The 26,285-nt window shown below is 38.7% G+C and overlaps 1 protein-coding gene across 3 annotated transcripts in view; it reads left to right on the top strand.

The window, feature by feature from the left end:
- Positions 1–3,191: 3,191 nt before the first annotated feature.
- PAK5 (p21 (RAC1) activated kinase 5) overlaps positions 3,192–26,285 on the top strand; it is a 2,555,323-nt gene continuing 2,532,229 nt past the window's right edge. For 2 of the 3 annotated variants that reach the window (XM_044056629.1, XM_044056641.1), the window contains exon 1: positions 3,192–3,448. The gene's annotated coding sequence lies outside the window, so the exon portion shown is untranslated. The remainder of the gene's footprint in view (positions 3,449–26,285) is intronic. The other variant, XM_044056651.1, reaches the window with a different exon arrangement.

Below are 26,285 nucleotides of genomic sequence, written 5' to 3'. Positions count from 1 at the left end.
CTATCTCCAGGTAGGGGAATATTCCCTTTCCCGTGGGATTGTGCAATGTCTGAGTTAGTGTACATAATTAGCAGGGGGTGCAGGGCTGCAGGGGGGCTTGCCCCAACAAAAAAAGTTTTATGTTTTTTTTTTAACATTTGCATACAATCAGGATGCTTCCCAGTGCAGGAGTAGTAAGGCATTGACATTTCTGTTTTCGAGGTAATGTGGTTAAACTTATGGATGTCAACATTAGTTTTTGTTGAACAAATGAAGGTAAACTATATATATATATATATATATATATATATATATATATATATCTCGAATTTGTAACTGCGGTGATGGTGCTGCGGTTGCGTTGTCACCTCACAGCAAGACGTCCCGTTCGATTCTCAGCTAAAGCGTCTTCTGTGTGGAGACATACATGAATGGGCGTACCTTCGTTGAAGGTTGTACAACAGGGCTGGCAACTCGGTACGTAAAAATCTGCTGCCAATCATTAATGGACCAGAGTTCCGCTGTGGCGACCCCTAACCGGGAAAAGCCGAAAGATACAACAACATATATCTCGAATTTCAGCATTTCTAAACTATGAAGCCAAACCATTCACAATCCCGAAACCCACAATCATGAATCACGCAATCACGAACATACATACATCACATAACATACACATCATTCCACCCACAGCACACAAACCACACAACCCTACACTACTTATATACCAACTCCAAGATCCCCCATAATGAAAAAAAAAACTCACACCACGCCATTCTACACTCGCTCGTATACAAATACACATCACACGTACATAAACACCATCAAATCCAACACTCACACTCATACGTACAACTCCCTACCGTTACCCACACATACAACATACAAAAACCCACACACTCACTCTCCTTCAATTTCAGACACCATACCAGCCAAACACTTCGCACAAAGTACCGGAAATGCATAAGCACGGATTCGAGATATTCAAATTCGCTCTTATGCACTTTCGGCCTTCTGTATTTTCAGCTTCATGGTCTCAGAATGCTGAAATTCGAGATTTCAGCATTTCGAGATCATGAAGTGAAACCATATATATATATATATATATATATATATATATATATATGTATAGATATATATATGTGTGTGTGTGTGTGTGTATGTGTGTACTACTTTTGGTCTGACCCTGCTAAAGTGTGTTGTTTTGCAGCAAACTAGTGAAGACTGCTGTCAATGAATAATGACAGACATTTGAATTTCAGACTTCATATTCTTCAGAAAACACATGCTAATGAAAAACTCTTATTCTACCAACTTTGTAGGTCGATTAAGGCAGTGTTTACAATATCTTGGGCTTTTGTCCCCTATTATTTTTGGCATTGCCCAGAATTATTGCTCTAAAATGTTGAGAGGTATGCTATGGTTATTGGTAATCACTGTGAAGACATTTTGATCAAATAAAAATAAGAAGCAAAGAGACTGAATCATTTTGTGAAACTGGAAAAGAGTGAAAAATCCTTGAGCAGTGCAGCAGTTTCCACATATTTACTACAACAGTCATCTAACATGACTGTGAGTGCTGTATTTAAAACTCTTATTTTGACTGAATACACTGAAGACATTTTGTGAAGACATTTTATCTGTGTTTGCTGGGAAAGAAGAAAGGCATTCCTCTGGTCTGCTTGTTAACATCCTACTTAGACATTTTGTACATGAAAGACCCCACTTACTTGAGTAAGGACTGTTTCAGATAGTGGTGAAACATTTTGCCTAGGAAAAAGTCAAGAAACTTTTTTGATATACGCAGTGAAGAGTAAATTATCTTCTTTGCTGGTTATTTCCCAGCCAATTCTGATACTTCCAGTTTTCTGTTTGTTCCACTATTTCAGTAGGGCTGCATCTAAGAAAAAAATCTCAACTACTAAGTGATGAATGATGCTTTTTACTACTACTTCTATTTGCAAAGAAGTCTTTATTGATTTTTAAAGTTATGAAATCATTTTAAGGTATCTGGACTTTATGCTGAATACACAGTACTCTAGTGTCTTATTGCTCACAAAATGCATTCTTTCACAAAATGCATTTTCAAAGCCTTATTTATAGGAGACAAAATCCCATTTAGAAGTACTAACTGTATATAATACTACAGGTTTTATTAAAATGAAGATACTGTATAGTATTACTCAGGGACAGCCTTTGGTCAACTAGTGCCTTAGACAAAAGGGCTCCACAGAGCCCCCCCCCCCCCACACACACACACACCACCTGTTGCCCCCATCCTCGTCTACCTACATTATCCAGATTACTTTTTTCTTCCTTTTTCCTCACGGTTTGTCTTACTCTTCAGTTTTTCCTGTATTCATTCAACACATTTTAAGAAAAACATTTCTTAACTACAAAAAATAAATAAATACTGGAAAATTGCCCCTGCTAGAGTGGCGCCCTAGGCGGACGCTTAGTTGGCATATGCCTAAGGCCAGCTATGATATTACTATTTTTTTAAAGTAATATTTTCCCCCAGCAACAACACCACAAATATCTACAATGCTATATAAAAAATCATACCATATTATAAAGTCAATATGTTGTACAAAACACATTCATTGCTACTTTTAACAACAGGGTCAGTTCCAATTAGCAATGGGATGCAGCAGATTATGTTTTTATTTTTCCATCTGTCAAAAGCAAAGCTATTTTACCAGGCTCAAGAAGGTTGTAAATGCAATTTTTTTCTCCTATCCGTACTGCAGACATAGGGACTACCAAACTATTTCAATAGCAAATATGTTAAATAAGCTTAATTATAAGGACGTGCAGGCCACTCCTTAGGAATTTCATTGTAAGCCCCTACTACCATTGTGAACCCCCTATGCTATTATGGCTTTTGCAATAAAAATAAAATACATGTGGGTGGTGGAAAACAAGTGTAAAAGACCTTGGCATCACTACAGCGGTTTTTGCAAACCGTATAATACAGGTGAAATGAAATGAGAGTATTATAGATTAAAAATGTACACGTGCTTATTTTTAAAAGAAGTATATTTAACAGGCTCCATGGCAACATCAGAATTCACAAAGTAACGCTACCAGTAGCTAGCCCTACGATCGTTTCTTTAGTCTGGGATTCCCCCCTCCCCCAAGTCATCAGTCATTTGCCACACAACAAACGTATAACCCCCTCCCCACTCCCCCCCAAGCACCTGTGCTTATCCTCTCATTCCGCACTCGCGGCCGCGCCTGTGCAGGTGCCTGTCTTCTAGTTGGTGCGCGCGATCCGAGCTCTCGGGCCCCACCAACAGCCCGGATGTACGCTGCCCTTCCCCCCATTCCCGATTGATTGCCTGCCTCCTGCGCGACAGGCATCCTTGAACACGGGGAAGCGATATAACATGGCGCTGGGAGGATTATAACGGGGGAAGAGCGTGAGAGAGGGAGGGTGCAATGATATCTATTTGTTGACAGTCAGTAGGTAAGCCTTTCTGTAGCTGGAGGATTTTCCTTCATAAACACAACATTTGTCACGTATTTTGATGCACATTTCTTGGTGACTGTATGGGGTTGACAGCTGTCTTAACCATAGCTGTAGTGATTACTGCCAAGGAGCATCTGACAGGCAGTAGCTATAGGTTACATCCTGGATGGAAGGGCAGAGTGGTTGCTGTTGTTTACATGATATTGCATCCATTTAAATTACATGTTTCCAAGCTGTCGAAAAATGGTGACGACAAATACAATCCCGTTTATCTGAAGCAGATTATCCACTTTTAAGGTGTACTTGAATTACCAGTCCTTAATTTTAATGTCATTGGTAGTATATATGTGTTAATAAATTAGTAAATATCCAGCTACCGTTTACTGGGTCCTTAAGATTGTAGAGCAGGTAGAATAGCGGAATATGAAAAGCACCCGCCTCCTGTATATTTTAGTAAGGAGGGCTAATAATGTGAAGCTGGCGGCAGCATTTGCTTGTAAATTGGAGATCAATTTTGAAAGTAACAATAAAATAGGTTGTGACTGCATGACTCGCATTAGAAATGTGTGTAAACTTTTTATAAAGTTAGAAAAGCAGTACGTGTTTCTGAGACTGGAGCGTGTCGTGCCAACTGTTGGGGGCAAATACATCTTCAGTCTAATTTGTGGACTGGACAAGTATCATTTCGCTCTTTTATTTAGACGATAAATAAAAAAAAAATGGTTGATGGTTTAACAACTGGAGTTATACAGACAGTTAAAGTCTTATCAAAAAGTTGGATGAGTTTGTAAATGTGTACTCTAATGGGGATATGTTTAAAAGTTAGTTGAAATTGTAAATGCATGCTTCCAGAGGGGGTGTGTGTTGAACTGTCCTCCCATCATTTGATGTAATTATACAGGCAAGATCACTTTTCACTCCACAGCAGCTGTATGAAATGAAAACACCAACTGTGGATAAACAGAACTAGATAATCATTACTGAACTGGATTTTTCTGTCTGAATTATTTTAAAAAGTATGTAGAACTGTGGCTGGTATTTGGAAAAAAAGAGGTTTTGCTGGGAAATGTTCAGTCAACAAGAGGGGGGGGGGGGGACGACAACATTCTGTTTGTGATTGTGCTAGTCAGTTCTGGTTCAACTTAATTATGGAAGACGAGTGCTAGATGTTGTTCAACATTCTTTAATCATGAATTTGTGATATTGTTAAGCTATTTTCAGATTCAGTAACAAAGTGTAATTTCCTCTAGAAACTACAAGTGGACATTTTATTTTTCAAGTTTATCACCCCCTGTAGTATACTGCTTTTTAAGTTTTGTGTTTGACGTGCATGTGTTTTCATATATAAAGTCAAAGTATATGCTAGCCTAACCCGTTAAAACTGACTTTCAGCGTCTGATAACCTGCTTTTTTGGGGGGGCTTTTGATGTTTGAAAAATAATGTGACAAGGCAAAGATGGGTGAGGTATACTAAACAGAGAACACTGATGATAATCAGAAGACTCTGCAGTAGCAAGTTACATTTGGAGGCCAATTTTTATTCAGTTGTTTACTTATATTCACATTCAGTTCAAATGTCATTTTTGATCTTGGATTACTGTCTTGTTAAATGAACTATTAAGAGTTTCACCAAATGCATGCCAACTACACGACATAGCGTCATTAACAGCTCATTGCTTTAAGCCTCTGCATAATACTGCCATATAACATACTGTGGGGAGACAAAATGGGACGATGTGATAGAATGCATGAGGGTCAATATCTGGCAGGTCAGAAGTACAAAAGAGATTATCTTAAATAAAATGCGGTTGGAAAAACAAAGACGTGAGGAGGCACAAATGAAAAGTGGTAAAGTGGACTCTGCAGTGAAGATAGCGAATTCTCTGAGGCTTGGCAAAGAGACATCCGCAAGATGAAAGGGCTAGGATGGGTGGATAGTGTGATGTGCCTGGCTATACAGTTTGGGTAGTGATGGGGTATTTTGCATGTTTGGGTTCTTCAGGGCTAAAATGTCACTGGAGTTGGAGGTGCTGTTCAGATTCAGCTATTGTTGTTAATATTATTATTATTGTTATAGGTTCATAGGCTGATACTAGGCTATCTGCCCTAGGGCATTTATAAGCCTAGCCAGAGTGTGTTTGGCTTTCGGCAACCTTTTACATTAGTTGACTGTGCCTCTGTATAGTAGGTCACAGAAGATAGCCCTTTTAAGGTTAGTTTACTGTGCCTCTGTCTAGTAGGGACACAGAAGAGATCCCAGGGGTTATTATGGCTTTCATTTGCCTGAGAGGTGAAACTGGAGCTTGGGGTGACGATTCATTAATAGACATATTTAAAATTATGGTGAATGCCCTGATCAGGCACAGTATTATTCAGTCAACACCAGTGAAACGATACCGTCACTGTATCCTGTGTAACATTTTCGTTGAGCTTTATTAGCTGACATGCATAGTGTGACAGCATTTAAGAAGGATTATTCGAGGGCACAGTGCACTGAACTGATTGGAGACTGTACAACATGCTGTTTAAACTTGTATACATAAACAAGGGTAGTAGCTTGAGACTGGTAGATTTTTAGTTAAGCTGTTACTTTTGTTTATCTGCATGTATCCATTACCACAAATTAAGCAATGTGTTTCAATTCAAACTGGGTGATGGTCTGTTCATAGGTTTATACTAGGCTATCTGCCCTAAGGCATTTATAAGCCTTGCCCAAATTTTTGTGGCTTACGCCACCCCTTATATGAAAAAATACTGTGCCCATTAGTTTGTTGTGCCTCTGTCCAGCAGTGACACAGAGATGATTCCCGGGGTAAACCTACGATCTCCCATCCACAGGCCAAGATTTCTCTTGAACAGAGCCAGCGAGGTGCTCTGCCTCACATGGACCGGGATTTTATTCCACAGCATAGGGAGTCTCTGAGTGATAAATCTATCCCTCCAGCACGTCCTATTTATGTCCGTGCTAAGGTTTAAGTCGCTTGCTCTAGTGGTTTTGGTGGATTTGGATTTTTTGAGGTGGAGCATGTCCATTAATTCCGGGTTGGACATGGCCTTGTATGTCAGGCACATGTCACCTCCGAGCAGACGGTATGCGACTGAATAGAGCTGGAGTTTCTTCAATCTGGCAGCATATGACAGATTTTGGAGTCCCTTTATCCTTTTGGTGAGGAACTTTTGGGGTCTCTCCAATTGCTGCAGATGTCGGGTGAGATGCATCCTGAATGGGGCATTGTACTCTATCATTGGTCTGATAAGTGAAGAGTACAGGGGAACAATGACCTCACTAGATCTGGATGTGAATCCCTTCATGATCAGGTGGGCAATGTAGAAGGTCTTTCTAACCACTTTAGCAACGTGAGTGTCAAAAGAAAGGCCACTGTCAACCTGGGTCCCCAGGTCCCTAATAACCTCTTCTGTGCTTAGTGGATTGCCACCTATATGGTAGCTTGGGGTTACCTTGTTTTTCCCGAAGGGTATGACTATACATTTTTTGGCGTAACTTCAGGCCATGGCTCTGGCACCAGCTATCTGTTTCCGTGAGTCCCTTCTGAAGGATATCCGTGTCCGATGCACTTTCCACTATGGCGCCCAGTTTGCAGTTGTCTGCAAACTTTGTCAGCCAAAGTCCTCCCATGTTGGCCTGTACTTCTGAGAAGTAGATGCCGAACAATAGGGGCCAAGGACCGAGCCCTGTGGGACACCACTTGTGACCGGCTTGGAGTCTGACATAGCACCAGCAACTCTAACCCTGTGGGTTCTGTCCTTAAGCCAGTTTGCAACCCATCTTGTGACATATGGGTTTACATTTAAGTTGGTAAGTTTTTCTACAATACCCGAGTGGGGTATTGTGTCGAAAGCCTTGCAAGGTCAAGGTAGGCTGTATGGACTGCCTTTCCCTCATCAATGGCCTTGGTGACTGTTTGAAGAAGTCGACCAAGTTCAAAAGGCATGATCTTCCCTTGACGGCCAAACTGGGTCGGGTCCAATGTCTGCAAGTCCCCTATGTCTTTGTTTATGAGCTCCATTATGATCCTCTCCATAGCTTTGCAGACTAGACTTGTTAAGCTTATGGGGCGGTAATTACCAGGGTCCGTAGAGGCACCGCCTTTGTGGAGTGGGACCACAGTTGCCGTACACCACTCCTTGGGCACGTATCCTGTGGTAAGGCTGAGATTAAACAGCTGCCTTATGTGCGGGTTTAATTCCTCATTTAGCTCGTGTAGCACACAGCCGGGGACACCATCCGGTCCCATTGATGCTGTGTTTTTAGCTTTAAAGAGAGCAGCTTCCACCTGCGCATTTGAGATGTCTGGGAGGCTACACTCCGCTGGGATAGTTATCTCTCCTTTAGGGGGGGAGGGGGGTGAAGTTTGCACTGAACCTGTCTGCCAGTATGTTGGCAATGTCTGTGGGTTCAGTGATTTTTGTATCATTTTGGACTAATTCTGAGCATATCTGGGAGTTTCCACCCAGGTTCCTAACATAGCTGAAAAAGGCCTTATGATTGTCCTTTGAATCCATGGCAATTTTTCTCTCAAAATTGGCCTTAGTTGATTTTATGAGTGCTCGTATTTTTTTACTAATAATGATCAGGGGTGACTTCCCTTTTATGGATTTTGTTCTATCATGTAATAGCTTTCTCCTCTTATTGTAAAGTTTGTTAACTTCATTTGTTTTGTTTGTTTGTTTTAGCTCAGGGTTATTATGACAGATGGAAGAACTTGTGTAGCAACATGTATATGAAAGATAGAGAGATGACAAAACTGGAGGAATGGCCATACAACAGATTAAAATGACGGAAACTAAAATATCTGAGAAGCAGAAACCTAGGAAAGACATACTTCAGCTGTGAGGAAACTAGCATCAGCAACAGAAGAAGTGAAAGGGACTTTGGTTAGTTAGCCAGATCAGTCATTCCTTCATATTTATTTTGGTGCTTCCCCTTTTGGAGAGTATAGAAGAATCACACAAAATGAAAAATATAGTACATTTAGTTAAAAAGAAACAAATAACGAAGGGCATTAAGTAAGTTGCTGTAGGACTTGATGAAAAAGATAGTTTTCAGGCCTTTCCAAAAACAGTCTGTGGTCAACACACTCTACAACCAAAGCAGAGAATTCTCTGTTTAGTTGCTTAGCAGGAAACTGAATGAAATGGCACTTTCCCATTGTAAACCTGGGATCAATAGAGGTTCCTGGGCAGCTGAGCTAACATTCCGTAAGAGCCAGTAGAGAAGGGTTAACGTTTCAAGATGAGCTAGATTTCAAATCGCTTATTTTATGTTAGTGGCAGAGCTTTTATAGGTATTCTTGTAATTAACAGGAATCCTGTGCAGATTTCATACCATGGATGTATTGTGTCATTGACTAACAGCACCCATAGCCTGCCTAATTTACTTCTGTTCCACTGTAACCTATCTAGTTAATAGCCGAGAGTAGCAGTAGGTGCGGGTCATCGTAGTAGTCAGGATGACCTATGTCCAGTGAGTGGGTTACAGCAGCACTGACTCTGGCTAGAATTGTTTTTAATGTTAAACTTTCATTAATTTTTTTCCACACCGATAATATTGTGCAGAAAATTGCTGTGGCATCACGTGCGACTAAATAGGATCATAGGAGATTACTAGGCTAATGGCTCTGGGGCCCTTACAAACCTAGCCAAGAATTTATCCCCAGGAAAAAAAACACAATTAGCACCTGTCACCCCTGTCAATGAGGGACACGGGTGGAACCCCTGGGACAAATTTGTGGTTGCCTATCCATTCATCATGGTTGCGCTTGAAGAGGGTCAGAGACATACTTTGCTTGACATGTATGGGAAGTCTATTCCAGAGATGGGACAGCCTCTGGGAAACTGGGAGGCAGGTTTTGTTAATGTCGTGTATTAGATTTAAGCCTTTTAATCGGGTACTGTGCGAGGAGTTAGACTTACGGATATGGAGCGTTTCTAGTAGAGCAGGGTCTGAGATTGCCTTATAGGAGAGACACAGGTCACTTCTGAGCAATCTGTACGATACAGAGTAGAGTGATAGTGATTTGAGCCTGTCCACATAAGACAGGTGTTGGAGGCCATGGATTCTCTGTGAGGTATTTCTGTGGCCTTTCCAGTTGGTGCAAGTGTTTGGAGAGGTACATACTGAACAGGGTGTTGTACTCAATTATTGTCCTAATGAGGGAGGAGTACAGAGAGGTAATCTCCTTTTTTCTGGATGCAATCCCTTTCCTTATGAGATGAACCAAGTAAAAGGCTTTTCTGACCACTGCCGTTACATGATGGTCAAATGTGAGATTGTTGTCAACTTGTGTACCCAGGTCTCTCAGCACAGGTTGTGTGCTTAGGGGGTAGCTGCTAATGTGGTAATCAGTAGGGGTTGTGTTTTAGCCAGATGGTATGATGATACATTTTTTTGCATTTAACTTAAGGTCATTACTTTGGCACCAGTCATTTGTTGCTGTGAGACCCTCTTGAAGTATGTTAACATCATTTGGGGAGTCAGTGACAGCACCCAACTTACAGTCCTCTGCAAACTTGGTCAGCCACAGGACGTTTGTCTTTGCCTGGACCTCTGAGAAGTAAATGCCAAACAATAGGGGTCCCAGGACAGATCCCTGGGGGACATCACTAGTGACAGGTCTGCTATTGGAGGTAGTGGCACCTATTTTGACTTTGTGGGTCCTATCAGTGAGCTAGTTGGCCACCCACCTGATGAGAGAGGGATTTACATCAAGTTCCGTTAGCTTTTCAATGGATGCCCGAATGGGGGATTGTGTCAAAGGCTTTGGCCAAGTCAAGGTAAGCTGTGTGTACTGACTTTCCCTCATCCAGTGCCTTGGTGACAGTCTCAAAAAATTAACCAGGTTCAACAGGCAAGATCTGCCCTTGACGAATCTGAACTGGGTGGGGTCAAGTGCTTGGAGATTGCCTATGTCCTTGTGTATGAGGTCCATAATACGCTACATGGCCTTACAGATCAGACTTGTCAAGCTAATGGCGCGATAGTTACCAGGGTCAGTAGTGACACCACCTTTGTGCAACGGGATGACAATGGCATTTCTCCACTCTGCTGGAATGAAGCCTGTACTTGGGCTATGGTAGAATAGTTGATATTGTAGAAATATTGCATTTCTGCCAGGTGGTCTTTATTCCTTTGATAAATTTGTTTGTTTTTGTATTGATTATTTCCAAATATGTGAAGGCTTTTATGTTAAATATCATTTTAAAGAAAATTTTATAGATTGAAAGAAAGCATGACGTGTAATAGAATATATTTTATCAGCTGAACTATGAAGTGGCATGTGTTTATTTTGACGGATGCACAGTTTCTCACATCTGCTAATAGGCCAACCTGTGATAGGATACTATCCCAGGATACATTAAATACATTATCCTAGTAGTCATATTGTCTACAAGAGGACTGTGCCCCTCTACATTCTCAAGTTTGAGATGTCTGTCCCTGTATCCCCTGTCTGTAAATTTACTTCTTCTAAGGTCGTAACAACTTGGAGAGAAGGAAGTAATTTTGAATTATTTTTATCTGAGTTTGTCTGCCTCCAGAGATACCTTGTTTAGATTAGAGGATGGTGGTGGGGCTTAGGGTTTGGAAGTAGAAACCCCATGTTGGAGGTAAAGGGGATGCAGATCGCCTCCAGCAAAAAAAAAAAAAATACTTTTAATGTGGATGTCTTTTGTTGCTGCAGTGTTCACTTAGGGCAGCAGGACAGTGTGGTGGGAAATCTAGTATTGGAAAAGTAAGTCAGAGTAAGTCTGTTAGTATCCCTTATCCATTTGGGACTGTTAACATTCAAGTGTAGTATGGAAGTCAGGCCATAGTTTTCTTTTTTTGTTGTTTAAAACTTTTATTAAACACCTTGGTGATTATCTTTGAATGTTCATTGTGAAATTCCTGTGCTGGTATAATCTGGTTGAATTAATTGATATTCCTTGGACGATAATGGCAGCATCTGTCTACAGTTGGCATACTATTTTTGAATGTCAGTCTGTCATCAGAGACCACACCGGGATCCACAGCTTGGGCACAGACTCTTAATTTTGCCCTCCATGTAGTGCATATGGGTAATAGTGAAGGTTTTGTAGGTGCACAAATAGTCTTTGCCATGGTATTGTAAAGGATGAGCTTTGCTTATCTGCTCTTCCACCACTTACAAATTACAAGACTGTCCCCAAGGGTAACTAGGCTGCCACTAACTCATGATGGAAGTAAATATACAGTTGGGTGTTATTAGCAAAGTTTCTTACTGGGAGTATTTGCATAGAATCCTTTTTTCTTTTGGGGGGGATAGGAACTGGTAGTGCTAATACTTAAAACCACTTTATTAGAATGACCAGAGAAGTAGCTTCCTTAAATATAAGCATGTTGTGTGAGATGGTAACAAAGAAACCTGGATTATTGTGATGGGCAAACAGTTTAATTGGTAGAAAATAATTTGTTTGAAAGAAGCTCACACCCAGCAAAATAAATAAATAAAGTTGGGACCGAGCCAGCACTCACTAGACTGAGCAAAGAATGACAGATTCCTTTCCAGTGCTAGGATCCATAACATCATGAGGTTTTTATAGTCCATCCCACAGGACAAATATGACATGACTGGATGGCTGATAAAAAAAAAAAAAAAAAAAACTGGCTGGCAGCAAGAAAACAATAATATATTATTTTATACACACGGTTTATTAGCGCTTTCGTCTGGTAAATTGCCAAACTTCTTCAGATAAACTGCATTACACTGAACAACCTTTTATACTGACATAATGACAGAATACCAAAAACAGAAGCCAGCAAATGTGAGCTGTATAAATAATTTATTGAAAAACAAGAAATAACAGACCGGTTTCGGCTATGGAATTAACCTAGCCTTCATCAGTGTTAGTTTGCCAAAACATCTTGTGGTCCTTATATACAATTACAGATAATTAATCATAAAATTTCATTGGTGAGCTCATAAATATTCATAATTGTTCCTAATCATAAATATTCATTAAGACCAGGCTAGAACAGTCCACCTAACTTTACAATCTATTTTTTCTCTTTGGCATTCAATTTACTGTGCCATCCAGATTTATTAGTTCTGTCACCTACTATTTTGTCAATGATGGTAAAATGAAATGTTGCTGTAGTAACCTTTTGCATTTAACAGCACTAAGGTGTTCAGAAATGCGTAATCTGAGGAGTCTAGAAGTCTGTCCTATATAAAATGCATGGCAGCTACAGGAAGCCAAATATATGATCCAATCTGTACTGCAATTTGCAAAAAACTTTATATCAAATATGATCCACAATTACTATTTGAAAATTGTTTAGTCTTCAACACATGTTTACAATGGCTGCAGTGGCCACATGGCATACAGCCAACTAACTTGTCTTCAGAAATGGAAGTTTGGATCATATTGTGATGTATTGATTCATGTTGATGGTTGTAATTGTTGAAGTAAGATTCAAGATTCTTCCCTTTTCTGATTGAGAACTTGCAGGTGTCAGATAAATGTTGTGACAAAAAATTGTCAGCTAAGAGAATGTTCCAATGTCGTCTGATGGCATCAATGACTCTGTTGGTGTTACTACCATATGTGGTGATAAACCGTAAGGTGTTATTTTTGTGTTGCGATTTCTGTTTGTATTTGAGAAAGTCCTCTCTCTCTAAATTGGCAGCATGATTACTTGCCGTGTGTACATAGCCCATACTGTAACCTCTTTCCTGAAACCTATGAGCCAAATCTTTACGAAAAAATTCAAATATATGTTCGTCTGAGCAGATGTCTCATCCTTGTGAATTGAGACTTGGGAATATTTTTTGGTAATATGGGCTGGATGAAAGCTGGATATGTGGAGTAAGGTTCTGGGTATTTTCAGAATACTTCAGTACGAAGAGTGTTGTCATCATTCCTGCTGATCAGTACATCCAAATATGTGATTTTGCATGAATGATAGTTGATGGTAAATTGTAGACCCCACTTATTATCACCGAGTTACTCCACAAATTCCATCAAGTATTCAGTATCAGACCTGCACACCATCCAGCAATCATCAAGATATTGACCTGCACACCATCCAGCAATCATCCAGATATCTATGTCATATATCAATTTCCCCCAAGTAAATGTGTGTAACATCATAGATAATTTGTTCTTCTATGTAGGCCATATATAGATCAGCATATATGGGAGCAAACGATGTGCCCATTGCAGTGCCCTGTACTTGGAGATAACATTGTTGACCATAGAAGAAAACATTCTTGTTGAGAAAGTGTTCAGTCAAACAGATGAGGAAAGTGTTAAAGCCGTGTTTGTATAACTCAGATTTTTGTAGCCATTATTAAACGGCATCAAGCCCAGCCCAATGTGGTATATTAGTATATAATGCACAGACATTTAATATACATAACAACCAATGATCCTCAATTTGCATTTCATTTATAATCCCTAAAAATTCTGTAGTGTCCTGAATTCTGGATCTTACCCATCTCAATAATGGTTTTAGATGTTGGGTTAAGAATTCTGACAATGGTTCAGTCAAAGAAACATTGCCTGCCACAATTGGTCGACCAGGGGGATTCTGAGGGTCTTTATGAATCTTTGGCAAGAAATAAATATATTGACTATTCGGATCTGACAGTGTAAGATGATTTTTAGTGTTTTGTGTGATGATGTCATTTTCTACTGCTGAATCCAAAAATTCTTCAATTTGATGTTTAAACATAGGTGATGGATCAAGATGCATTTTGGTGTAGTACTTGGCATCATCCAATTGTCTCAGAGCTCAGCATCATATTGTGCCCAGTTCATAACCACAGAGCACTTTAAAACACACTACAGCAACATTTCATTTTACCATCATTCACAAAATAGAAGGTGACGGAACTAATAAATCTGGATGGCACAGTAAATTTAATGCCAAAGAGAAAAAATGGATTGTAAAGTTAGGTGGACTGTTCTAGCCTGGTCTTAATGAATATTTATGATGAGGAACAATTATGAATATTTATGAGCTCACCAATGAAATTTTATGATTAATTATCTGTAATTCTATATAAGGACTACAAGATGTTTAGGCAAACTAACACTGATGAAGGCTAGGTTAATTCCATAGCCGAAACCGGTCTGTTATTTCTTGTTTTTTCAATAAATTATTTACACAGCTCACAGTTGCTGGCTTCTGTTTTTGGCTTACTATGTTGGATTGAGCTGTGCAATCACTTCCATGCAGGGGAACCTTTTTTTGTGAGAACACTCCTTTCCTGCTGGTCGTCTTTGGTCTGCAGTGTTGGTAGAATCTGTACCAGATTCACCGGATTTACGGAGCTCATATTTATGGTGTTTTTCTACTTTTGGGGGGACTTTCCGTATATTCGTTGACTGTGATTTTCATCTTATGCGGTTTGCACAATCTTTCGTCAGCTGTGGAATTTGGAGTGTAACGGGGCCTTGCTCAACTTTATGACTCTATAACATACAGCGGGTAAAATGTCACGCCAGAGTTTTTTTATGAAAGTCTTTACATTTTGACTACATCGAAGGTATCAGTGCAGTTATATTTTTTGGCAGCATATTCCGGGCCGAAGAACACTATTTATCAAGTATAGCAGGAAGATGCGGTTTCATTACAAAACTGCTGTTTCAGCTGACAATATGCTTGGGTGAACTTTGCATTTATATCAGCATATCGACTCTTGGTTATCCAAAAGGGTCAGAAATGGCCTTATAAATACCATAACTATTTTTGGTGAAACAATCGTGAATAGTTAATTGGATTATTGGCCATCTTTCAGGCGCTCAAGGTAACTTTTGCTTGCGTTATTCAAATTGTTAATGGGGCTGATTTATTTCATCTTCAAGACATATTGGGAAGTTAGCACTTCCTATGGACATGGAACATAACAGTAAGTCTGACAAATTATCCAATTATAAAGGCTTTACTTTTCCACTATTTATCTTTCTATTGTGCATTTTGACTTTGGGACTACAGAATACACGCACATGTTTTTTGCTACAGTCTCTGGGATAAAGATTATTTAACATTGCAGGGTGAAGTGGCTCGACTATATAACAAGCTGTGTTATGTGAGAGTGTGCCTGAGTGGAATTTTCCTACTCAAAGAACATAAAGATGTAGTGACTGTTTTTGCAAACTCAAATTGGACAGTAACGTTTATGTTACTGTGCGATTTTGTTGATACAACTGTAACGAGTTCATCTGGACTATTGGATATCTGATTGATAATTTATGACAAAGGTCGTTTTTACAATAACCGTGGAGCCATTTTTGTTTCACCATTCAAGATGTATTCAGGTGCCATTTTCTAATGGGCCTGCAAGATAGTCAGGCATTTTTTGGACATTCTTTTCAATGATAACATTTATTGGACTCTCTGGAAATTTTAAACATGTTTTTTCTTAACAATAATAATTTTCCACTAAACATTAAGTAATACTTTGGATATTCACTTTGTCATATGTTGGCTGTTTTCAGATGGGTTATATTGGGAACTAATGTATTGCAATGTGTATCTAACAAGTAATATTGTTAACAGCTCAAGATTGTTTAACTTGCATAATTTTGGAATCTGGTCCGGTATGTATTGGGACTCCTAAATGGGTATCACATCCCAGCTTTTTGAACTTATACCAGGATCCTTTCACATAGCATAAATATCACTACAGTACCAGTTTTGACTTCTTATACTATATACATTGCATTAGGCTGACTTATTTGAGTTGGCTTTACCATCAGTGGGACATATAACAGGCTTCACTCAACCTTCTTACCCCCCCCTTCTTCTTCTTTCTTTTTTACCTTGCCTTTTGGTGGCATATAGCTAAATATACAAATACCTTATTGTAATCTAGATAAGTTGGGCTCTGCTCTCAGACTCAACTGTAGTTTCTGTATACTATTTTGACTATTGATCAACATTTACCACCCATTTACACATGGTTATCAGGCCAAATTTTGGCTCTATATATTTTTCATAAGCTTATTGCTATTTGTCAATAACAGTTGACATTTAATTGAGACACAGGGAACATTATTGTCCAGGATTTTGTATTCAGTCCTAGGTGGATCTGGACGTGGTATGGTTCTTTTACCTATTTGATGGATCTCAGTATATATTTAAATGTTATAGTCAAGGCCAGATGAGGAGGTTCGTCTATGTGAACTTTAGTTTGGATCTGTCCAGGTACTGAGACACCAGGATTTCACATTGATTAAAACTTTTGTTTTGTCAATTTGATGATCGATTCAATAACTTGTTCGTTACAGTGGCCACTATTGCCCATATCTTAGATTGAATGTATTTGTTATTAGGACGTGGTACTGCATTTACCTTTTTTACATATATACCTTACAATTTAAGCTTGTATACATGCGTAATTAGTCTTTGAACTTTGGGTGATATCCTTCTTTTCAAAAATTTAAGGTTTTATACCTTATGTTGCTCTTTAGCTGCAGTTAACTCTGTTTGTTTTCTTATATTTTTCTTGTATTCTATCTTTTTTCATCTATTACCAATTTAATATAATGGATCTGAATTGGATTTTGGCCGGACTTTTTTCTGATAAAGAAGATTTGGGTATTTTTGGGATAGGGGAACGGCATAATGACAGTAGTACAAATACTATTGAAAACCCACAAACCCATTTTGACAGGCTATTTCAACAACTTGATAGAAACCTGAAAACGCTAAGATCTAATGTATGGTACCTCAAATTATTCAAAGCGTATATGGCCAAAGGGATAGCCCCCAGAGGGCTCAGAGTCAAAATTCAGCCATTAGTCACTGAATTGGATGAGCAACTAACCAGTGAATGGTCGACAATGCAACAAAATTGTTCTATGAGATTTGTGGAAACAGTATCTAGATACTATGAGCGAATCATTGACAGGGAAATTACTAATGTCAGTAAATTATGTGATGAAAGCAATCGGTACATGGATCAATCTTTTTATTCTACCCAATTGACCAAACTTAGTTCAGATTTATTAACCTTTGAACAACGGCTCAAAGATAGGAAACTCAAAAAATTTTAAAGAGATCAAACTGATTATGACAAAGGTCATCCTTTTCAACATACCAGACATGTTATGTTTGAAGGAGGCTATAACAAAACCAATACTACCCCCAAACGCAGACGTCCCAAGTCCATTTTTAGAAAACGTGATACACATATGGATTCATCTGGGGGAGATTCTTCTTCTGGTACAGATTTGGACAGACAGCAGACCCCAAACTCTCCTACCCCCAAACGTAACAACAGTACGGTCCCTTTAGGCCTTACAAGAGGGGAGGCAGAAAACATCAGAAGTTTGGAGGGTTTAATGGAACTTTTGACAAACAAATACTGGTCCTAGTACAAATGTATTAAACATTTCTGATATATCATTATCTGACTCACAAACAACTCTTTTGAATAAAGGTCTTTCTTTTATACCGGGATTTTTTGTTCCAGAAGATGCATTTGCACAAGATGTGATAGTTTTATTTCCATGATAATATCTCTGATGGTTTAACTGTTGATCCACTCAAATACCACAAATCCACCTTTGTCCCATCAATGCATCCTTGTGTGAGTCTTTTCCAAAACAGTGTTCTGAAAGATTTACACTTTATATCTAGTATGACTCACCCCAGGTCTAATAATCTCTCAAAGTCTGATATGTTAACTTTACAGGAACTTTCTAACAACAAGAATTTGGTAATCATTTATGCGGGCAAAGGTGGTGCTGTGGTTGTTATGAACTGGGCACAATATGATGCTGAGGCTCTGAGACAATTAAATGATGCCAGATACTACACCAAAATGCCTCTTGATCCATCACCTATGTTTAAACATCAAATTGAAGAATTTTTGGATTCAGCAGTAGAAAATGGCATCATCACACAAAACACTAAAAATCATCTTACATTGTCAGATCCGAATAGTCAATATATTTCTTGCCAAAGATTCATAAAGACCCTCAGAATCCCCCTGGTCAACCAGTTGTGGCAGGCAATGGTTCTTTGACTGAACCATTGTCAGAATTCTTAACTCAAACATCTAAAACCATTATTGAGATGGGTAAGATCCAGAATTCAGGACACTACATAATTTTTAAGGATTATAAATGAAATGCAAATTGAGGATCATTGGTTGTTATGCACATTAGATGTCTCTGCATTATATACTAATATACCACATTGGGCTGGGCTTGATGCCGTTGAATACTGGCTACAAAAATCTGAGTTATACAAACCCGGCTTTAACACTTTCCTCATTTGTTTGACTGAACACGTTCTCACCAAGAATGTTTTCTTCTATGGTCAACAATGTTATCTCCAAATACGGGACACTGCAATGGGGTGCATTGTTTGCTCCCATATATGCAAATCAATATATGGCCTACATAGAAGAACAAATTATCTATGATGTTACATTGATATATGACGTAGATATCTGGATGATTGCTGGATGGTGTGGAGGTCTGATGTTGAATACTTGATGGAATTTTTGGAGTATCTCAATGATAAGTGGAGTCTACAATTTACCATCAATTATCATTTATGCAAAGTCACATATTTGGATGTATTGATCAGCAGGAATGATGACAACACTCTTCGTACTGAAGTAGTCCGAAAATACCCAGAATATAACACCTTACTCTACGCATCCAGCTTTCATCCAGCCCATATTACCAAAAATATTCCCAAGTCTCAATTCACCAGGATGAGACGCATCTGCTCAGACGAACATACCTTTGAATTTTTTCGTAAAGATTTGGCTCCTAGGTTTCAGGAAAGAGGTTACAGTATGGGATGTGTACACACAGCAAGTAATCATGCTGCCAATTTAGATAGAGAGGACTTTCTCAAATACAAACGGAAATCGCAACACAAAAATAACACCTTATGGTTTATCACCACATATGGTAGGAACACCAACAGAGTCATTGATGCCATCAGATGACATTGGAACATTCTCTTAGCTGACAATTTTTTGTCACAACATTTATCTGACACCTGCAAGTTCTGATTCAGAAAAGGGAAGAATCTTGGATCTTACTTCAACCATTACAAACATCAACATGAATCAATACATCGCAATATGATCACTTCCATTTCTGGAGACAAGTTAGTTGGCTGTATGCCATGTGGCCACTGCAGCCATTGTAAACATATGTTGAAGACTAAACAATTTTCCAGTAATAATTGTGGGATCATGTTTGATATAAAGTTTTTTTGCAAATTGCAGTACAGATTGGATCATATATTTGGCTTCCTGTAGCTGCCATGCATTTTATATAGGACAGACGTCTAGACCCCTCAGATTATGCATTTCTGAACACCTTAGTGATGTTAAATGCAAAAGATTGAGCAATGCCCTTTATAAACACACTTTAAAAGACACTACAGCAACATTTCATTTTACCATTATTGACAAAATAGTAGGTGATAGAGCTAATAACTCTGGATGATACAGTAAATTGAATGCCAAAGAGAAAAAATGGATTGTAAAGTTAGGTGGACTGTTCCAGCCTGGTCTTAATGAATATTTATCAAAAGGAACGATTACGAATATTTATAAGCTCACCAATGACCTTTTATGATTAATTATCTGTAATTGTATATAAGGACTACAAGATGTTTTGGCAAACTTAACACTGATGAAGGCTAGGTTAATTCTGTAGCCAAAACCGGCCTGTTATTTCTTGTTTTTCAATAAATTATTTACACAACTCACAGTTGTTGGCTTCTGTTTTTGGCTTACTATGTTGGATTGAGCCATGCAATCACTTCGTGCAGGGGAACCTTTTTTTTACATCGCAGAATACACCAACCAATGTAAACTCATTACTACCATTTAAAAATTATTTTCTAAAGCCAATAAAATATATTTTATATTCCACTTGAATTACTTTAAAAATATATAAATACATAGACATTATAAATATTATGTTACAAACTATCTATCATATGTTCTTAATTTAAGAAAGCTGTTGATGGAAATCATTTCATTTAGTCCCGGTGTGGTGGGGTTCCAGCATTCAGGTAAATTTGCCACCATGTTTCTTTGTTTTCTAATATTAGTTTCCAAGGTCCCCCGAAGGGGTCTATCCTAACCTGATACACTACTGAAAATATAAAACTATGGGTGGGGAATTTACTTGTATGCCTGTAAAGGGCATTTATGTCCTTTCCATGGGAGATATCGTAGATATGCTCGTATATCCTCTGGGATAGCTTACGTTCTGTTTTGTCAACATAAAATGTAGGACAGTTTGAACAGCATTCAGTGTAAACTACCCCTTGTGTATAGCAGCTATATCTACCCCTAATTTGGATTTTCTTGTTCCTAATGTTTATACTTGACCCACTGAATACATATTTACATTGATTACAGGTACCACAAGGAAACATCTTACTCACCCTAGAGGTTACTTGCTGTCACTCTAAAATATTTTTAAAATTCGGGCCCCTCCTATATACAATTTTTGGATTGGTACCTAGTCTGTTGGTCAAATCTGTTTCCATTTTTTAATGTCCCAGTTTTTATTTATAATATCACTTACAACTTACCATGATAATGGTTGTTGTTGTGTCCTTCGGCTTTTCCTGGTTAGGGTTTGCCACAGCGGAACTCCGGTCCTCTAGTGATTGGCAGTAGATTTTTACATGCCAAGTTGCCAGCTCTGAAGCACAACCTTCAACGAAGGTACACCCCTTCACGCATGTCTCCACACAGAAGACGCTCTAGCTGAGAATCGAACAGGACAACGTCTTACTGTGAGGCGACAATGCTACCGCAGCACCACAAATTATAAAAAAAGGGGCAAACCATTCTTGCATTCCTATTACCACCACCATCTGGGCCATCATTTATGTCATTAACAGGACCATTGTTATTAATAATAACATGGTTGATGTTCTCTACACTTGCCATCTCCTAGCTTTCATGATGTTCCCAAAGCAATGGAACATAAATGCCATGGTTAAGTTTCAAGATGACTTCATTATATATTTGATTTTCCATTCTTCTGGGATAACCCCTATTGTAAAACATATTTGATATATGGGTGCACTCCCTTAAGATATCATCATGATTTGAAACCATACGGGCTGCCCGAACCATTTGGCCCTTCACAACACCCCTCTTGACATGGGTGGGATGGTTACTGGAATAATGCAAGTATTTGCAAATGTTGGTTTTCTATAAATATTTGACTTTAGCCCGTCCGTATTGCTTGAAATTAGGACGTCTAAGTATGCCACACTATCACAACTAACAACATGAGTAAATTTCAGAAAATTGGTTGTCTGTCTGATATATTCAATGAAATTATTAATTTCTGCCATTGGCCCTTTCCAAGCAACAAATCGTCCAGGTACCTAACATACATGTTAATATAGGAATAAAATGGATTTGTGTACAGGTATACGCTTTCTCACCATGCCATGACAATATTAGCAAACAAGGGGCCACAGGCTGACCCCATTGCTACCTCTTCCATTTGTCTGTAGTAATACCCTTCAAAATGTATATAATTTAAAACTTAAAACCATGTCTAGTAGCTGGTTATATACATTAATTTTATCTTGATGTAACTTCATTAAAATATAAACAAAACCATTCCTTCCCTTGCTCATGAGGAATACTACTAAATAAATCTTTTACATCTATGGTTAGAAATACACCATCAGAGAAGGGATTCAATTTGTTACAAATTGTAAGAAACTGCCAAGAATCACAGCACAAATTGGGATTAATATTCACTATAATTTTAAGTTGTTTGTCCAGGAAACTAGCTGTATAACTAGTATTGGATTTCCTGAAATCCACAATAGGCCTTAGGCCAAAAATTACCGGGATCCTAGGCCAATCAGTTGTCATATAATTATATTATTTTATGGTAATCTGTTTCTGTGTAAGCATATCCATCAATTCCCAATCTATTCTTTTATACCAAAGATGTATTTCATTAATAGAAACCTCTTCATAGGTACCACTATACAACATGTTAAAATTTTTTTGAATGTAGTCATCTTGTTGCATAATTACCATGCCTCCAACTTTGTCGGGATGCATAAATCTGAGGTGACCATAAGCTCTAAGACACTCTACCACACTTTTATCAATATCAGACGTTGTTAACATACTCAAACTGTGGAAAAAAAATGTCTAAAATCTATTTCACAAGCTTTTTCAAATATTTTTAATACAGGGTGTACTTTTGGGTTAAAAACACTTTGGACTCTTAACACTTGTTTCACCATTACCAATCATTTCACTTCCATTGTTGAATACCACATTTAGGTTCAAGTTTCTAACCTACATTTTCAAATCCAAAATTAACTTCACTAAGTCCACAGATTTAGTTGGAATAAAGGTGTATCCTTTGCTAAATAAGTTAGCATACTCTTCGCCAAGGGCAATGGTACTGTAATTATAAATTTTAAAATTGTGTGCAGCATTTTCAATGATTTTACAGTCTGTCACTAACCACCACTAGTAATGATTGTTCTGTTCCCATTCATCTGCTGGTTGTATTTCTAGTGATTGGTTTGGGGGTATGGACCCTGGTTCTGTTGTCTCCAGTTCTGCAACCTTTCTGATCTCCGTACCTCCGGCTGGTCTAAAGGGATGACTTCCACCAATTTCATCATGTCTTTGTTGTTTGCCCATTCGGGAACTTATTACCAGTTTGCCGTGAAGGTGGTGGGGGATATGCTTTACCCTGTGCATATGCTGTCTTGTCCCAAGACAGCTTTTTGCTTTTTTTTTTTTAACCAAAATAACATCACACAAACTGTCAATATCCTTAAATATATGGTTGTACTGACTTTTATGGCTGGTGAACAAATTACTGCTCACAATATTGCCATCTAGTTCTTTTATCTCGCCAAGTAGTACTTCCATAATTTGACTGTTATGTTTTATCAGGAACTCCATCAGCTCGCAGCCATGTTTGTCAAACATAGCTAGGAGCTCCTGATGTAGAAGTGAATTCTGCTCTAACCCGGTTGGGAATTTCCACAACTGGAGTCCTTTGGGTACTAATTTAAATCTTAAACATTCTTTAAAATATTTGTTCTCCTGTTGTAGTTTGCGAAATTTAGTAAGTTTATCTTTAAACTCACTCAACAAATTGTCAAAGTGTTGTTACCCATTACTGGGACTCCAGATGGTATGCTCCGATTGAGCCACGAGTCAAGGGAAAAAGCTGCTGGTCTTAGTTCGTTTAGTTGGGTGAAGTACCTTCTGCCTGCTGCTCCTCTGGTCTTGCTCCCCAAACGGTGCCACTGCTATTTCCAGTAGCTCCGTTAGTTCGTTCCCCGAGGATTTCAGGGGTATTTTGAAAATCACTGCTGTTAAATGTAGGTAACCCAACATTGCTAGATCTTCTGGCAAGCTGCTGTACTAGCGGGGTTAGGTTGTTCACAGATTCCCGGAGCTGCTGAAACCCCAATAAGGAAATTGCTCCATTACCTTCAATACTATTGCCTTCAAGACTGCCTGAAGCCATACCAAAACAACCACAGACCGAAAAAATAAACTGAAAAAGCAAACTGTCTGGCAGCAAGAAAACAATAATATTGTTTTATGCACACAGTTTATTAGTACTTTCGTCTGGTAAATTGCCAAACTTCTTCAGATAAACTGCATTACACTGAACAACCTTTTTATACTGACATAATGTGACTGGATGGCTCATGGAGGAGTGAATGACTTGAGGTGCTCAATCCAAAAGGACATGCAGGGAGATGTATTGCTGTACATGTATTAACTGCAGGTAAGAAGTGGACTCTGAGAGTGGAATCCTACCCTCACCTAGAAAGATAACACAGATAGAAACTTGGTTTTAACAGTTGGTTAAAATAGCTAGCTGGCATCATACTAGAAGGATGCAGTGTATGTAAGCTTGTGATACAATGACTGACAACCTATGTTGCTTTGCCAGGGATGACCTTCAACTTGTATTCCTTGGATTCAGCCAACTATCCTAAAGTACTTGCTGACCCTACAGTTCCCTTTCTAAGCAAAATCTGATTCTGGGCATTCCTACATAATGGAAGGGCTTGCAGCAAATTCCCATCGTGACCTCATCAGTGTTGATCTTCATGCCAGAAGACTTCACTATAAATTGCCAGACCGTGAGGCTGTTCTGCATCTTGAACATATCCATAACTGGGCACTCTTAGAGACTTAACCTCAGTTTTAAGATAACTGTTCCCCTTTACCATGTTTCAGTGCCTATCACACAGTCAGACCTGTTGAAAACTGTGGGGGGAGTACTGATATTTGTCTGAGACCCAGTTATCACAAGCCAGATTGACCATGACTCGCCAATAGAACTTAATAAACCTCAGATTACCCTAAATAAGGCAAATTATCAGTTCATGGTCTGCCATAGGTCACCTTCCATATCCCTGGTGGCCCCTTAAAGATTGTAAATGTGCTTCCTTAAGTACCCATAAATACCTTTTTGTAACTACCCACAAAAATTACCTTTTTAATGAACGACTTTAACTATCCATATATTTAACCAGAGCACCTATGTTATAAATGCTGGGTATGTTGAAAGATTTCTAGAGTTAGTAAATGTTATGTTCCCTATAAAGATAGTTAATGAGCCCACTAAAATCTTATTCATCTCATCCTCACTAACATTGCACCTAGTTGGTACTCCTCCTGTAATAACGTCATATGTTTTCAAATCCAGTCACAAATCATTAATTGTCTCCTTTCGTGTAGCTTAACCCACCACAACGGGCAACTGTGAATTCAAGAACTTTAAAAAAGACTATTATTAAAAGTATATGGTGTGGTCTCAAAATTCAACAAGATTTCCAGCCCCCTCACAGCTTCAGTTTTCACATACATTAGTACATTTTTATTCTCAGCTAACAAATAGTATTAAAGAATCCAGATATGTTGGGAAATCTAAAAGTATATTTCCTTGGAGAAATGCCAGCACCTGTAACCTGTATAATAAAAGGAAGGAAAAAAAATAGAGGCTTGTAATAAATCAGTGGCTACCCACATGTTGAAAAAGATCAGCAGAAGTCTGAATTCTACCATAAAGGTCAAAGTGACAAGAAAAATTAATTATATTAAACTATTAAAGAAGTAGCGCACAGCAGTGTAATGAATTAATAGTGGTGTTACCCATTTTATTTCTATGGATTTTTGCTAATATGCTGTCAGGTAAATTTAGTGCCAACTTCAGATGACCTGCTTGCAGGAGGGCAAAACAGTTCAGATTTGAGATGACTTGTTTTTCCCATCTGCAGGTAGGAAGCACCCCCCTGAGGAAGTAATTGTCGCATGTCTCGTGTATTCGAATGAGACAGTGAGGCACGGTATGGGTTCAAGTAGTTTATTGTACATAACGTATCAGGAGCTGTAACTAGAACATATACTTCGAACTTCATATGCTTGCTGACTGACTCATTACTTCTAACACACATGCATCTCCATTCAAGCTAGCACTCACACTGAATGACTACACAAAATTGCACCGATCTTGCACATGCTCAGTAACTTATATGCACGTGGTGTCTAGCTACTGTGGCTGACTAGGTACAGTATACACACTGATTTGCATCCTCCCTCTTTAATTTTGTTTGATATGCAAAATAGGAGAACAAAGTAGCTACACAATGGGGCTAAATTATGTGATCAAAAATTCAGATGTTCGAACATGTAATGATAGACACCAATTGAGCGAAGTGGCAGAATGTCGAACACGTAAACGGAAATCTCCGTAAGGGGAGATTTCTGTTTACTGCAATGTAGTGCGGTCTTGGAGTTGGTATATTAAAGTAGCGAGGGGTGTGGGGGGGTGC

This window comes from Protopterus annectens, chromosome 1.part2 (assembly GCF_019279795.1).
Source record: "Protopterus annectens isolate FY-2018-M chromosome 1.part2, PAN1.0, whole genome shotgun sequence".
Lineage (NCBI taxonomy): Eukaryota > Metazoa > Chordata > Ceratodontiformes > Protopteridae > Protopterus > Protopterus annectens.
The sequence above is the reverse complement of the archived record's forward strand: the minus strand, read 5'-3'. Positions and strand labels throughout refer to the sequence as shown.